The sequence below is a fragment of the Ochotona curzoniae genome, unplaced genomic scaffold, assembly GCF_017591425.1.
Source record: "Ochotona curzoniae isolate NIBS_2020 unplaced genomic scaffold, NIBS_Ocur_1.0 contig_3819, whole genome shotgun sequence".
In the NCBI taxonomy this organism is placed as follows: Eukaryota; Metazoa; Chordata; class Mammalia; order Lagomorpha; family Ochotonidae; genus Ochotona; species Ochotona curzoniae.
In genome coordinates, this window is record NW_024466004.1 from 4,050,583 (window position 1) to 4,064,416 (window position 13,834).

General features: G+C 42.3%; 1 protein-coding gene across 2 annotated transcripts in view; it reads right to left on the reverse strand.

Annotated features, from left to right (window-relative positions):
- BTBD9 (BTB domain containing 9) overlaps nt 1-13,834 on the reverse strand; it is a 379,493-nt gene that overhangs the window by 43,451 nt on the left and 322,208 nt on the right. The window lies entirely within an intron of this gene.

Below are 13,834 nucleotides of genomic sequence, written 5' to 3' on the forward strand. Positions count from 1 at the left end.
AAGGAGAGACAGAAAGATCTTCCATCTGCTGGTTCACTCCCCAAGTGGCCACAATGGCTGCAGCTGAATCGATCCCAAACAGGAATTTCTTTCTTGAACTGTAAAATCCCAAGGACTTGAGCCATCCTCTGCTGCTTTTTCAGGTCACAAGCAGGGAGCTGGAAGGGAAGTGGAGCAGCTGGGACACAAACTGGTGCCCACATAGGATACCAGTGCTTGAAGGAAGAGGATTAGCCTGTTGACCCATCACACTGGTCCCTACTGCACTTCCAAGTTAACTTCCTGCTCATGCATCCCAGTAAGCAGCACCTGCTGGGCAGTGTTTGAGTCTCTGTCACCGAGATGCAAGTCCAGGCTCCTGGCTACCTAACAGCCCTGGCTGTTTTGGGCATTTAGGGAGTGAACCAGTGGATGGGATGAAAAAGATCATTCATATTCATTCATTCATTTCCTTTCTTTCTCTCTCTCTGCCTTCAAGTAGATGAAAATAAAAGGCGTAAAGAAAACAAAACTCCAGCCTGTTCTCTCTGCTTGGGGCTTGGACAGACAGCAGCTTAAAGCACCGAAGTCGGTGTGGCCACCCTCCTCCACTTGCAGCAGGAATAGACAGGCACTGAGGAGCTTTCACAGTAACTGAGCGGAGACCCACAGAGAGTGAGGGGGTCTTTGCTGCTGCTTTGACCGCAGTGATAGCACAGTGAGCACAGCAGAGCCTCTGACAGTCTCCAGCAAGATGGCAGAGGGTGGAGGCTCACATGAGATCTGTTACACAGATCAGAGCAAGTCTGGCTGGGCAGCTCCACGGGTCCTTGCTCCTGCTTTGTACGCAGTGATAGCACAGTGAGCACAGCAGAGCCTCTGACAGTCTCCAGCGAGATGGTAGAGGGTGGAGGCTCACATGAGATCTGTCACACAGATCAAATACAGAGAAAGTCTGGCTGGACAGCTCCACGTGGACTCAAAACAACACACACAAACCAAAGAGTGGGAGAGAAGGAAGGTTAAGAACCTAGAGGTGATATCAACAGCTTTTATACTGGAAGTATAAATATTAGCACCATATGAGGGGGCTTCAAAACCCTCAGGCAAAAAATGGAATTAAATGAAGGTAAGTTTATTTCAGTACAAAAATGTTTGAAATTCTTTATTTCCATAAACTTCAAGAAATTTATGGGAAGTGAATATTATAAACCATGCATGAATATCAAAGTATCCTCATATGTATAATTATTATATGCCAATTAAAAACAAAACAAATCCCTCAAACCTGAGATCTGGGCCCAAGTACACTTAAAACTCACGGTCCTTGCCGAGCTGTGAGGACCCATGTGTATACATACATATGCTTGCACACACACATACACACACAGCCACCTCTCCCCCAGCACAAGAGGCTTCTACAGCCGTTTGTGGCACCATGGGGATCCAATTAGTTACAGTCTCTCACAAACATTACAACACTAGTTAGACATGAAAAACACTGCAGTGGCCTATCAAAGGCATACCCGCAGCTGACAGAGCAGCTGAGAATAAAACAAAGGCCCAGAGACAGCAGGCTTGCTTCGGAAGCCATCGACTTTGTAACCACAGTTTGACCCACGGTTTTTCAGCAGACAAGCAGAAGTGGGGCAGTTTGAGGGTTGCTACTTAACAAATGATTCCTGGAGTGGCTTTCTCATCCCACTTGTGCCTCAAGTCTCTGCACCCCCGCCCTACCCCAGCACAAAGTCACTTAAGAGGAAGCCACATGCTACACTGCTGAGAGACACGCAGCAGCATTCAGAGAAGTGGGTCGGAAATTTCCTGCCGCAAGTTCTGATTTCCCTCCACTTTAGGGGTTTATACTTTAAAGTTATGCCACTTAGTATTGCTTTAGGGTCACTTACTCTGTGGTCTGTAGCTTATGTGCTTTTAACATCTTGGCTTTAAATTCCTCAGATTTCGAATCCAAACATTCTTGAAGACTTACACAACAACCCTCTCAAAAACAGCTGGAGAGTAAGGCGTCACATGATGAAGTCTGTTATATGCTACCAAGCCTCAATCATCAGTTACTGTTCTTGTCCCCTTTGATGATGTGTCAAGGAAGGAAAGTGACACAATAGCTAAAGGTTGTTGAGATGGCAGGGCAGGCTGGCCATGATGGCAGGCTGGGTTAGTTGGTGGAGAGATGGGTTCAAGAATGCATCAGAAAGGCCAGACACACCAGCAGAAGGTCACAGCTGCATGTCTCAGAAAACAAAACACCAAGGAATTACTTCTCTGTGTGCTTGTATGTCAAGGACAGGTGTCATGGAGAAGGCAGCTTGGGCTGGCAGTCTTTCCACACCCGGTGTGATTAGCAGACAGCCCTGACAGCTGTGGGTTCTATGTGCAATGGGCACATCTACAGGGACGAAGTGAACTATCCTCTGATGGAGTCCCCCGACCATGTTGCTCTCTGTTGTTCAGCCTGCTACCTTATGACGCCAATTCAGCTCCTATCTCTGTTGACACAATACTAAGACACAAAGTTATAAAGGGATTTTTCCAATCTTTTTTCAAGAACCCCTTACTTCGCAGTCTCTTCGGGAATATTTTCTATTCCAAATGCTGTAGTTTGTAATTCAACTATTCCCTGGTTTTCCTGTCCCGGGTCTCTTTCACTACTCATTCATTCTATTGAGTATTTCCAGAACAGGTAAACCACAGCCTGCTACACCTCTCCATCACCTAAAGAATAAAGCTGAACCTTCTGAGAGAGCATCCAGAAGTTTCCACAATCTAGTCTTGGTTTGCCCTCTCACCTTCTCTCCCGCCCCTTTCCCTTTGGGATACCATGCGTTAGGGGGTTACCCAGGACATTCTGTTAGACAACATTGCCCTTCATACTCAAACTAAGAAAAATCAGTCCCTGGACCCCCACCAGCTTACCAGTCAAATCACATCCAGTGACCCAAACATACCAAGATCTTTCACATTCCATGTCTTTGCATATATCACTCCCACTGCTTAAAGCATTTCTGAGTATCTTCCCCACCTGATACAGTGCCCTTACCCTGGCCAGCTTGGGATTAAGGCTCAGTGCAAGTGATCATTCCACTGTAATATCTTTAGCTGCTCTTGGGTGGAATGGCACTTTCTCCATCATGTCCCCTCTTTCCAGGCTTTCACAATGGCATTTGGAACACTTGGTTTCACTTAGGTATTTATAATAGTGGCTGTTTCCTGGGACTATAAAAAAATGCCACAAGTTCATGGACTTTTTTGACTGTAGGCAAAGTGCAGAACTATGGAGACAGTGCAATCAGCAGTAGCTTCCAGGGGTTGAGGGTACAGGCAGGAAGAAGCAGCAGGGAAGTGAGAGCACTCTGTGTGACACTGTTACAGTGGATTCATGTTGTAACACTTATTTCCACACCCACAGAATGTATAACATCAAGGGTGAGCCCTAATGAAGACTGTGGGCTTTGGGTGACTATAAAATATCAGTACTGGGCCCATTGGCATGGCCAGGTGGCTAAAGTCCTTGCCTTGAATGTGCCAGGATCCCATATGGGAGCTGGTTCTAATCCTGGCAGCTCCACTTCCCATCCAGCTCCCAGCTTGTGGCATGGGAAAGCAGTTAAGGATGGCCCAATGCTTTGGGATCCTGCACCCATGTAGGAGACCTGGAAGAAGTTCCTGGATCCCGGCTTTGAATCAGCATAGCACCGGCCGTTGTGGTCACTTGGGGAGTGAATCATTGGACGGAAAATCTTCCTCTCTGTCTCTCCTCTCTGTATATCTGACTTTCCAATAAAAATAAAATAAATCTTTTTTTAAAAAAAAGAAATATCAGTATCAGCCCAACATTATAAGCAGATATATCACTTCAATGTAGGTGTCCATAATGAGGGGGCGGTGTATGTGTGTGGTGGTATAGAGGGTTCTAAGAAATCTCTGTTCCTTCCTCTCAACATTGCTATAGCCAAAAATGATTCCAGTTTTGTGTTTCTCATAAAACCAAAAATGTTAACTAAGTACTTCAATTGATATATAGAAAAACTGGCAGAGAGCAGGCAGATGTCCCTAAATGTGTGCTGAAGGTATGAATAAAACTTTTGTGCCAATCTCTGAAATTAACATAATTAGGGTCTCTTTCCCACAAGTAAGCTTACACATACTTAAAAATAATTGTCATGAAACCCTTTGATGGCTACCTGAATCCTGCTTTGTCCTTCATTCCTCAGTTGGTACTCCAGCCCCATGAAACAGCTTTCTGAATGCTCACCATCTGGCTACCTTCAATATGCCTTTTTAATCATGAACATAAACATGCCCAGACCAACACAATACACAACAAAGAGAGTCACAGTAGCATATGAGCCTCTGCAGCCAGTGTAGCTTAAGATAGCCAAGGTTTTAAGCAGCTCTGTCCTGCCCAGTAGCTCAGATTGAGTTTGTGATCAGGCAAAAACCACAGTTCTCTTTCCCATAAATTTCTCTTAGCTACCCTATCATGTATTTGTGCAATTGATTTTCTGAACCTAAATGGAGGGCATCATGTTTATCTCCATTAAATCCCATCCTGTTGGTGCAGCCCCATGTTAGAGCTTGGAGAGGCCATTTTGAACCACCTGCCTTCATCTATCACATTGGTCATCCTGCCTACATTTGCCTCTTCCAGAAACTCGAGAGACGTGACTTCAGGGTATGGATAAAAATGGTGAGATGTTCAGATCAGGCACAGAGTCAGAAAGCACTGTCAAAAGCTTTCCTTTCCTGTCACCTGCCTTCCCCATTGAGGTCCCAGTCCACTCCATCAGCAACATGTCCTCTGTAGCCAACCACTTCTCCCAACTCTACTGTTACTACCCTAGTACAAGTCCCTGTCAATTCAATGGCTTATTCGGGTTACAGCAACAAAGTCTTTTTTTTTTTTAATTTAGTTCTTTTTATTGGAAAGTCAGATACACAGAGAGAAAGTTTTTCTATCTGTTGGTTCATTCCTCAAGTGGCCACAACAGGTGGAATTGATCCTATATGAAACTAGTAGCCAGAAGCCTCCTCTGGATCTCCCACATGGTTACAAGATCCCAAGGATTTGGGCTGTCCTCAACTGTCCTCCCAGGCCACAGGCAGGGAGGTGGATAGGAAAGGGAGCAGCCAGGACACGATCTGGTGCCCATATAGGATCCTGCACATGCTAGGCTACTTTGGCTATTAGGCTACCATGCCAGGCCCACAACAATGTCTTCGACACCTTTAATTCATTCGTACAGCAGCCAGAGTGAACTTTCAAAAAGCAGAAATAAGTTCTTGGTAATCCCTTGCTTAAGATGTTTTAATAATTCCTCATTACTCATAGAGTGAAATTTATATACCTTCTCAACATTGAACAATCAACTGTGATCTGAGATCTAACTGGTGTATTGGTTGCCATCTCACACCATTCTGCTTCCTTCACCCAGCCTCAGCAGCACCTGATATTTCTGTTCTGCATGCATACCCAAGGTAATTCCCTCTCATTTCTATCACTTAGCTCAAATGTCATCTATTTTACAAAAGTCTTTTTGGCTTTAAGTGGCTACTTCTTGCCTGCCACAACCTTCTTACTCCTACCTACAACTTAACTTCCTTTTTTTTTTTTTAAGATTCTATTAATTTTTTAGCCTAAAATGCAAGCAAAGAGAGAGAGAGGGAGAGAGAGAATCTTCTATCCATTGGTTCCCTCCTGTAATGGTCATAGCAACTGAGGCTGGGTCAGATGGAAGCCAGGAATCTAGAACTCCATCTGGGTCTTCCACATATATAGTAGGGGTGCAATTACTTGGGCCATTTTTCATTGCCTTCCCAGGCACATTAGAAAGCAGCAGAGCAACTGGGAATGGAGCCCGTGCTCTTACAGGATGACAGCACCACAGGCTTAAACCATTGTATAACAACTCTGCCCCTTTGTTTCACTTTCTTCATAGCATTTTTCAGTATAGTGACCAATATTTAGTAGGTACTCAAGTATTAATTGTTAAATAATACACAATGGTGAGAATTATAGAACTAGGAGAAATCAAATATATTTGCTATGACTTCACTTGCACTAATAAAAATGGCTCTTGGTTCCATTCTTACACCATTATTATTATCTACTTTGTTATCAATATTTTATGATGCCATCAACGAATCAAATTGAATTACCAGCACTGGGTTAGGTCAGACAATAATTGGTAGTAAAAATGCATTATGTGGGATAACACAGACATGCTACTTAAAAACCATGCACTATGAGAGACCTCTGCACTGCTGGCACAAAATTAACAACTCATACAACTGTGGTTCTGTGACTTTAGGATTAAATTGTTTTCATATCCAAAGAGCCATTTATGGGAAAACTGCTGCTCAATCAGGTCAGGTTCATGCAAATGTCTAACTTCTACCTTTATATAGACTTATGCCCAAGACTAGCTTAGCACAAAAGAATCCAAAAGTTGAATTTTATTGACTTAAAATCCTATTGCAATGCCAGCTGAAGACTGTTTACAGTAGGAACTCACTGTTGACCCAGTGCCCAACAAATAAAGTAGACCATAAAAGGGAGCAGAATAGTCCAACAAGAGCCTAACAACTCATCTACCCCAGTGCCATCAAGCTGATGCCCTGAAGCCTGTATTGGCTCCCAGTGGTCTGCTCCAACCTGGTGATACGTGTCAGAAAGGACCATTCTGCCACCATGACTTAAGGCACCGGGGGCGATGCTTCACCTTCCTCTCACCCAAAGTCCAAGAATGCCAACATTGGGACTTGAATATGCAAGTTAAAGTACATTTACAAAGCAATCTCCAGTTTAGTCACACAATTGTTAAGAGGACGAGCCACAGCAATAAACGCAGAATTGGGGCAGAGGCAAGGGAAAGAAACCCAAGCAAAAGGAGTCTACTAATTATACCTCTGTTTTTCCTTCCCACCAAAATTGTAAGGATGAAACAGAAAAATTATGTGTCTCTACTTTAATTTTAGTCTAGCTTTCTCCCTTCCCAGCTCAATACTCTACCAACAGCATGGAGCCCTCCTGTCAGCTAAAAGCCGGAGAGGGTCTGTAATCTCAAGTATTCACCTCAACAAAGTAGAACCAAACCAGGGCCTTCCCAAGCCACGTTAAGTAGGCCTGCTTTCAACAGTCTCTCCCTGAGGGGTGGTTTCAGCTTGGTCTGAAGATGCTTCCAGATTTTTTTGTTTTCTGAAATAACAGCTTCATAGAAACATAATTTGTATACCATAAAATTCATTCTTTTAAATTGTATAATTTGATGGTTTTAATATATTCAGAATTATGTTTTTAGTATATTCAGAATTATCTTCACAACCAATTTTAGAACATACTCACCTACCACCTCAAAAGTAATCTTGTATCCATTAGTAGTTTTTCCTCAAACCTCCCCAAATCCACTGGTCCCTGGAAACCAACAGTATACTGTCTCTATGCATCTGCTTATTCCAATTATTTCATTCTACATAAAATTATGTAATGTATGTTTTTTTGTGATTGGCTTCTTACACTCAGCAAAAATACTTTCAAGGTTCACTCATGCTGTACTATACTCAGTCCTTCATTTCTTTTTATCAGCAGACAATATCCCCTGGATATACCTTTTCGTATCCATTAGTGATGGGCATCTGAATTATTTCCACATTGTATCAATCTTGACTAATGCTATTAACATTCAGGTACAAGTGTTTTGTGTGGACGTGTTTTCATTTTCTCTTCGGTATTGTATTAGTCAGTTTTTTTAACCAATCCTGAGAGGAACAACTCAGGAGGAGAGCAGACTTACTTGGGCTTATTGTTTGGAGGGTCACAGTACAAAATGGCATGGGCCCTTTTGGAGAGGCCAAAGGATGACACAGGGATGATCACAGAACAGAAACACACAACAGCACACCCTGCTCATTGAACCAACTCTCCCCTGAGAACGAACAGCTGACCTAAGGATTTCCCACTACTAGCCTATTTACTGGAGACCATAATGACAGAAAGGCTCTACCATGACTTCATCAATCATTAACATCAACCTACTAAACATGAACGTAAGGCCTTAGAAATTAAGACTTCATCATTAAGTCACCAGATGACATGCAATTTTCCCTAAAAGTTGGATATAAACCATAAAAGATACGCAAACATCCTGGAGTGGAACTGCAGGGTCCGTGGTTTCTTTCCTTCACTGATTATGTTAACTGTGAATCCCTCTAGTTCCAATTATGACTTTTAAGTTCTACATTAAGAAACAGATGTCCTGAGGCATTCATGCACATTACCATGTGCTGAGCTTGCAGAAAGTGGCAGGAATGTTGTGAACAAATGAGATCCAGTGGCTGTCCTCAATACCAGGGAAGAGATGAACAGCAAGAACACTTCCCCTCTGCTGAAACCTTCAAGAGGCTTCATCATTAGGTCACACTCAAAATCCTGTTTCTTTCTCCCCAAATCCATGAGTTTAGTTTCTGGACTGGTTAGGGAAGAACAGAAAGCTTCCCTCTACATTGGTATGAGCCACAACTTTTTATTCTAGGTTTGGTTAAGGGATAGTCAGTGATTGGTGATGGAGTTAATATCCAGCTTGGCTTAAAAGATGACCTAGAATGTAACAATCAGAAAAGAGGCAGCAAGTATAAACAGGCAACAAAGATTGGCATTCCAGAGGTGGGCACTGTGGTGCAGTGGGTTAAACCACTAATTGGGCCACTTCCTCCCTTACTGTAGTGTTAGTTTGAGATGGTGCTACTCTAATACCTTTTTTCTTCTTTCCCAAATTCCTGACATATTTATTATTGAACTATCCTACTAGTCATTGTCGGAATCAAACGTGTGTTGATATCAAACTACAGTGACACCTTCAGCCTGATATGATTAAAAAGACACTGATGTTGATGCAGCATAAATATGTGTGCCTCTCATTCAAATATAATCCTTACAGACCCAGCTTGATTCTTTTCCAGTGTCCCCTCATGGAATTACACTGATTTTGTTTAATAAATAGTTTCAATTGTAATTCACTGAGGAATGGGGCAATTTTGTTTTTGTTTTTAATCAGGAATCTTTTGATTTTGAAAATCTTGTGAGAAGACATGGTAAGAAAAGAGTCAGGTACTTATCACAATGGTGGGGAAAGTACTCCATCAGGGACACTCTTTCCTGATGAGTATCTCCTGGAAGGCCACGGGTAATGACTCAAGTACCTGAGCCCCTGCACAGTGTGGGAGACCCAGGAAGGGTTCCTGGTTTTTGGCTTTCTCTGGCTCGGGCCTGACTGTTGTGGCATTTGGAGGGGCAATCCAGGGAATGAAAGATGTCTGTCATTCTCTAGATGTCTCTCTCTGTCACTTTGTCTTTAAGTAAATGAAAGTTATTAAAAAAAATAAACATTTTTTAAAAGATCAGGTGTAACATAAGTAAATTCCCCAAAGATGACAAAGTGCACACTATGTCATGAGAACGATTGGTGGTCCACAGAGTGAAAACAGAGGTCCATGGAAGCCAAGAAGAGAAAAAGGATAAAGGGTATTTGGAGTCAGATTGTGCAAGATATTTGCAAGTCAGACTGAGCTCAGCATTGGGATTGTAGGCAACTGGTAGTGTGACAGTTATTGCAATAACTGAAGAGGCAGATGGAGGAAACTGGAGGCTGAACAGAGATTAACTTAGAGTCAATGAAAGGATAAAAACAGAGATGACTTAGACAGTGGAAAGAAATGGTTAGATACCACATGTTTGCCTTAGTTTAAGATAAAATGATGTCAATCTGAAAAATAGTACCTGTAAATTGTAATATTACTACAACCTCAAACAGCCTGTATCATATGCAATAAGATATTGTGATGTAATCAATGAACCAACAATCAATGAGTTAGACTTATGATCTACATCAAAGAACTTGAAAGCCTGATATGCTTTTAATACCCTATGTTATTCTGTAATGGGTTGGGAGAGCAGAGAAATCTTCCACCTTCTTAGAGTGTGTGAGGAAGATGTTGAGTATAATCTATTAAGATTGTAACAGGTAACTTATAGACAGTAGACACAAATCTGCATTAGACATTAGCAAAAACTATAAAGACATACAGTGGGATCCAAGAGCAAGCCTGACAGCCTCTTAACAGGAGGTCATATGCACAGAGGAGCAGGGGGCAGAGGGAACCCCAGAGTGGAGCAAGAGGACAGGAGGAGGCTTGTATCCCAACCCTGGAGACTCCTGGATCCTCACCTAGAACTATCAGTATGGGCACCAAGGACTATATCCCAACTGCCAAGGACACCACGGGGAACTGGAGTGCCCTTGTAGGCCAAGAACTCTGAGGTCATCCACTCCCTATCGGATCTCCTACACGGGTTGGAAGCAGCCCAGATCTAATGTCATTGGAACAGCCAGGAGCCCTGAGTGGTCCTCAGAAACAGAAGAACAGTAAATTTCCTTCTGGACTCGGGAGAGCTTTCTCTGGTACTTACTTAGTTCTGACTTTGGATCCCCACCCTCTCTTGCAATGACCATCAGGGTTGCTCTGGAGCTCCCCTTGCAAAAAAATCAGATCAGATAGACAGAGGCCAATAAGGAAAGCTTAGAACAGACAGGAGACAGTCCGTTTGGACTCTCATATGCCTTACTAGGAAGGACACAAAGATTAGTTACTCCTCATTAAGGTACTGAAGATTTCTCTGCACACCCCTCCTAGAGGTGTTCTGCACCTCAATTGTTAACATATGGCATGTCTGAGTTACAAGCCTTTTTGCACTATCCTAAAATTCATGAAGTTCAGTAAAAATCATGCTTCAATACTATAAGCTGCTAAATAGAAAATGAAAATAGACACGAGACAGCTGAATAGTACCCTATAACCATTTTAAGGTATATAGCAGCCAGTTGTGTATAAACTAAAATTGAAATGTCAATGAAGTAGTCACAGGACGTGGTTAAGAACTTGCATTTTCTAACATATTGGTCACTCAATACCATGTCAATGAACTTCATGATGTTGTAAATTGTTGTTGAAGTTGTGTTGTGGCTTTTCACTGGAGGGGATGATATTCTGCCAGCTCAACTTTCAGACCAGGGATGGTCTCCCAATGAAACTGTTGAATTTATCTGGGCAATAAGATGCTGGACTCTCTGCCTAGTCCATGCCCACAATGAAGGAATCATGACTGGACATGAACTGTACTACTGTAACAATATGGAGGAATTCAATATGGGAGAAGGGCTTTTTAGAGGGGTTGGGGGAATCCCAGTGCCTACAAAACTGTGTGATAAATTAAAAAAAAATGCAAATTAAAAAAAAAAAGAAGAAGAAGAAGCAATGTCCAAGAATGACTAGATGTTTCTAGATTGGGGGAACAAATTGATATGAATAGACAAAAAAGCTCGTGGGGAAGGGGTGGGGAAGGAGTTTAGGAGCTAAGCGAGTTTGAAGGGCCCTGAGAAGTGGCTCACTTGGAGTTTCTTTGGGGTACCTTACAAAGCTGGTTGCAGAGCTCTCCCCAATCCCTCTTAGTGGAAGTGTGGAGGCCAAGAGGCTGCTACGGTCCCTTGGTGATGAAAGCTCCTCAGGGGCAGGACTAAGATACAGAACACTGGTATCACCTCTCTTGGCTTCCGTCCAGCAGAGCTCCCGTCTCAATCCTAGAGAACAGCAGCAAGCGCCATCCTCCTTCCCCAGCTCTCCACACATACCAGATTTTGAAAGATCCAAAGACACACTAGTGGGGCTGACAGAGTTTCTATTTCCTAACAGTTCAGTCATTTGTACCTCTATCTCCCAGGAACATGCCCACTCCCTCTCTTCATTTCCAGAATGACTAAGTTCTTAAGGAAGCCAGAGATGTCTTACTTTTTTATAAAATTTTTTTGTCTGTTATTAAGCTGCTCACAGTTTTGCCATCAGAGGCTTCCCAGGGAGGCTATGAGGTATGAAGTCCACATTCCATGATGGGAGAGTAAGTTCAGTGAACTCAAAACTGATTTTAGAAACAGGATAACCAGTACAAATGGACTGCCTCCCCTTAAGCCTTGCATGCAACAGTGTTCTCAAACACAGCTGAAAGATGGCCCTTTAATATTTCCAGTTTCTAGATATACACACATATCTTTAGACAGATGCATTTAAGAAAACTCTAGGAGTCATGTTTAAAACCAGAGGTGAGTGCAGTCTTGAGGAACATGCTAGAATGAGCAAATAGCAAGAGAATATGAGTTCTTACCCAACCAGAATACTTTTGGCAAGAAGGGTGGAAACCGTAACAATCTAGGAAAGTTTTAACCACATTCCTCAAGAAACAAGATAAAGATTTTCAAAGAAAGAAAATAAAAGATCTGAGAGAGATGTGGCATAACTTAAAGCTCTTCCCAAAAGGTTCCTTGTCATTGGACTTTTTGAATTGCAGTTCATTTAATTAGGCCTTTTAAAACGAGTCTCTTTGGATCATGGATTAATATCACATAAAGAGGCTGGTTTCCTCCTCCAGCCCAGGCTGTGCCTAGCTCTCCCCAGCAGGCTCTTTCTGGAGGATGCTGGGCTCACTCTGAGAAATCTTCCACTTAGGAAATCTGCCCACTGAGGAGCTGGGCCAATTGGGTTTATAACTTGGATTTCAGACAGGGCGGTCATGCTTCCTTGGTAGGAGACCCTTCTTTCCAGGTCTGCAGAATGGTTCACATTTTTAATCTTCAGGACAGTACGCAAGAATTTGGCTTGGATTAATATAAATCTTATTTTCTGCTCTTCCACAGTGATAACCTTCATCTAATCCACTGTAAGCCTAATAAAATCTGTAGTGCAACCCCCCCCTTTTTTTTAAAGACCAATTGTCTCCAAAATATAACTACTTATTCACTCCTAAGTTCACTGACTCATTTTCATACAAAGATGACTTTAAAGCTCCTACCACATGTCAGCCTTCGTGCCAGGTTGTGGAGATTTAAGCAAGACCCAGTCTTACACCCTTCACGGGATAGCCAATAAATCCATAAACATGCCAGAGACATTCTTTCCAGTACATTTCTAATTTTGTGGGTAATATTTTCAGATTACCAACACCAAGAATGTGGTATTCTGGAAAGAACAAAATTCCCGTGGCCCCATATTACTGCACCCTGCATATGACTAGGTTTAGATCAAGGGCTCCAGAAAGGCATACTCCAGAATGTTTAAACACAGACACTGTCCTGCTGCAATGGCCTCCTTTTTCTGACCAGAGTTTAGCATGAAGCAACAGCCCTGCTACCAAATGACAGAAGAACACAGTCTGAGGGTCGATGACCTTTGTAGTCATCTAAACAACTCAACCTTTCTCAGCCTGAACATTCAGCCATCTCTACTATGTGAACCTGAATTCTGCTGCCACATTTGCATGTATAATGTACCGAAAAGCCTGCTTTATAATGTTTACTTCTCTTGTTTCTTCCAAATGAAATCACTGAAGGGCAAATTTGATTTTCAAATCAGTTTTAAAACATCTGCCTTCTAAAACAGTAAGAGTAAAGAGATAAGGCTTTTAGATTACAGGCAGAGACTAATTGTTTTAACAGATACCACTGTGTGTCCATGCTAAAAATACAAATGTTATAGACAATCTTAATGCACACCCAACATCTAATGGATGCTAATATTTCATTAGGAAAAGGTTCCCATCATGAGGTATGAAAACTGTGATTTTAGAAGGAGAAAACAAACTTCTTGACCCTTCTTTAAGTATAAACTCCCATGACTGTGCTTTAGCCCTTCTATCTGTTGTTCCAGATGATTCCACTTCCATTGAACACATAGTTATGTTTGCAACAGATTTCATCTCCAGAAAGCTCAATTGTTTAATATATTTTCAGTTTAG